This window comes from Somniosus microcephalus, chromosome 12, assembly GCF_052327205.1.
Source record: "Somniosus microcephalus isolate GS21.2 chromosome 12, FLI_Smic_1.0, whole genome shotgun sequence".
NCBI classification, from domain to species: domain Eukaryota; kingdom Metazoa; phylum Chordata; class Chondrichthyes; order Squaliformes; family Somniosidae; genus Somniosus; species Somniosus microcephalus.
The window spans coordinates 220,953,007-220,956,634 of record NC_140998.1 but is presented as its reverse complement, the minus strand read 5'-3'; positions in this window follow the sequence as shown (position 1 = coordinate 220,956,634).

Genomic DNA, 3,628 nt, shown 5'->3' with positions numbered 1-3,628 from the left:
CAGTCTCTCACGACAGTCCCTCCCTATCTATCAACCGCCCTCGATCCCTCCTTCTCTCCCTCTCTCATACGAGTTCTATACGCACAGACTCTCACTGGGGTACGGGTTCCACAGTCACTGACTCTCACTGGGGTACGGGTTCCACACACACTGACTCTCACTGGGGTACGGGTTCCACACACACTGACTCTCACTGGGGTACGGGTTCCACAGTCACTGACTCTCACTGGGGTACGGGTTCCACACACACTGACTCTCACTGGGGTACGGGTTCCACAGTCACTGACTCTCACTGGGGTACGGGTTCCACAGTCACTGACTCTCACTGGGGTACGGGTTCCACACACACTGACTCTCACTGGGGTACGGATTCCACACACACTGACTCTCACTGGGGTATGGGTTCCACACACGCTGACTCTCACTGGGTTACGGGTTCCACACACACTGACTCTCACTGGGGTACACGTTCCACACACACTGACTCTCACTGGGGTACGGGTTCCACACACACTGACTCTCACAGGGGTACGGGTTCTACAGACACTGACTCTCACTGGGGTACGGGTTCCACAGACACTGACTCTCACTGGGGTATGGGTTCCACACACACTGACTCTCTCTGGGGTACGGGTTCCACACACACTGACTCTCACTGGGGTACGGGTTCCACACACACTGACTCTCACTGGGGTATGGGTTCCACACACACTGACTCTCTCTGGGGTACGGGTTCCACACACACTGACTCTCACTGGGGTACAGGTCCCACTGACACTGACTCTCACTGGGGTACGGGTTCCACACACACTGACTCTCACTGGGGTACGGGTTCCACACACACTGACTCTCACAGGGGTACGGGTTCTACAGACACTGACTCTCACTGGGGTACGGGTTCCACAGACACTGACTCTCACTGGGGTATGGGTTCCACACACACTGTCTCTCTCTGGGGTACGGGTTCCACACACACTGACTCTCACTGGGGTACGGGTTCCACACACACTGACTCTCACTGGGGTATGGGTTCCACACACACTGACTCTCTCTGGGGTACGGGTTCCACACACACTGACTCTCACTGGGGTACAGGTCCCACTGACACTGACTCTCACTGGGGTACGGGTTCCACACACACTGACTCTCTCTGGGGTACGGGTTCCACACACACTGACTCTCACTGGGGTACGGGTTCCACACACACTGACTCTCACTGGGGTACGGGTTCCACACACACTGATTCTCACTGGGGTACGGATTCCACAGTCACTGACTCTCACTTGGGTACGGGTTCCACACACACTGACTCTCACTGGGGTATGAGTTCCACACACACTGATTCTCACTGGGGTACGGATTCCACACACAATACAATACAATACAATACAAATCGCTTTATTGGCATGATAAGGTACATCTTATGTTGCCAAAGCATCAAAATACATTTATGGTTGAACACATAAACGCGGTTCCATTCATACAGTGTATAAACAGGTATATCCCTGAGTTTATAAATATACATTCGCCTTGTTTATATATACTCTTGTCTTAGTTTACTGGTTGTCCCTCTGTTCATGGCAAGCTGTAACATAGTGTGCCGCCAGTGTTACACAGCTTCTCTCCTCCCCCAGTAGGAATGGGAGTTTTTGGTTGTCAGTCAGATTTCTGAATTCAGGGTATATTTGTGAGAATTTTTGGTAGAAATTCTCTCTGATGCCCTGATATTTTCCACAGGCTGTGAGGAAGTGCATCTCTGTCTCAACTACTCCCTGACTGCAGTGAGAGCATATCCTGTCTTCTCTTGGCAGCCTGGTCTGCCTGTGTCTGCCTTTTTCGATCGCTAGGCTATGTTCGCTAAGTCTGTACCTTGTCAAGGTTCTTTTGCTTAGCGACGATTGTGTTGGGTCGAATTCTTTGTGTTACCCTGTCACTGTCCTGGGACTGGTTATTGTTAGCATTGTTATTAGTTACTTTATTGAGTCCCAGGACTAGTTGACTGAGGGTATTCTTCTTTATGGTCAGCTCTTGGCATTTCAGGGCGTCGTAGTGATAGCATTGGGGGTTGCTCATTTGTAGGTGATTCCAAAATTTGGTGGCTCTTTTTTGGATAGTGATTATTAATGGGTATTGGCCTAGTTCCGCCCTGCATGCGTTGTTTACTGTTTTCCTTTGAGTCCGGAGGATACTTTTACAGAATTCCGCATGTAGGATCTCAATTGGGTGTTTGTCCCATTTTGCAAAATCTTGTTGTGTTAGTGGTCCCCAGACCTCACTGCCATAGAGTGCAATTGGTTCAATTACTGATTTGAAAATTTTGAGCCAAATGCTAATTGGGATTTCTATTTGGATTGATTTTTTGATGGCATAGAAAGCCCTTCTTGCTTTCTCTTTCAGTTCATTCACAGCCAGTTTGAAGTTTCCCGTAGAACTGATTTTTAAGCCCAAGTATGTGTAGTGAGTGGTTTGTTCAATTTTGGTTGTTCCTACTGTGAAATTTATTGTGGGTCCATGTTGTTTGGATCTTTGCTGGAACTCACTGGGGTATGGGTTCCACACACACTGACTCTCACTGGGGTACGGGTTCCACACACACTGACTCTCACTGGGGCACGGGTCCCACACACACTGACTCTCACTGGGGTAGGGGTTCCCACAGACACTGACTCCCACTGGGGTACGGGTTCCACACACACTGACTCTCACTGGGGTACAGGTTCCACAGTCACTGACTCTCACTGGGGTACGGGTTCCACACACACTGACTCTCACTGGGGTACGGGTTCCACACACACTGACTCTCACTGGGGTACGGGTCCCACACACACTGACTCTCACTGGGGCACGGGTCCCACACACACTGACTCTCACTGGGGTAGGGGTTCCCACAGACACTGGACCGGGGCTTTTCGGCCCTGATTTGAGATTTTGTAGTGGGGGCAGTTGGACAATTTCCCTCAATTGTGCACTCTTTTTAATTGGGTGGTTAAAGAAATAGACTGTAACTTAATAAACCTTAACTAATTAAATTAAAATTTGATTGGCCGGGGTGATGATGCACTCCGGTCCCCGCGGCGCTCATCGGTCGCGGAAGGCCTCCAGCGTGCTGGCGGACACCGCGTGCTCCATCTCCAGGGTACCCGGGCGCGAACATGGCCGCGGAAGAGAGGCATGCAATCTGGCCGAACGACCCCCTCGACCGCCCGCTGCCTGGATCAACTGGTGGCTTTTTTGGCCAGGCCCAGGAGCAGTCCTACGAGGAGGTCCCCCGACCCGCCCCCTCCCCTCCACACCGGGTGACCGAAGATCAAGAACGTGGGACTGAAGTGCAGCCAAAAATCAAGGAGCGGCCCCTTCAAATAGTGAAAGAGGGACTCCAACCTCCCTCGATTGTGTAACTAGAATGAAATGAGAGGGAGAGGCAAGTGCAGGGAGGGGAGGGGAGTGAGTGAGAGTGATACTGGGGCTGAGAGACAACCTGGACAGACTGGCTGGATCAGTCTGTGTCTCTGCCAGCGATATTGCTCGGTGCCTCCTCACCTGTTGGTGTAGCAGGTTGCAGTCCGGGCTCCCTGAGGAAGTCCGGGCTCCAGCTCTTGATTCCCACCGGCCCTGTGACATCAGAGGG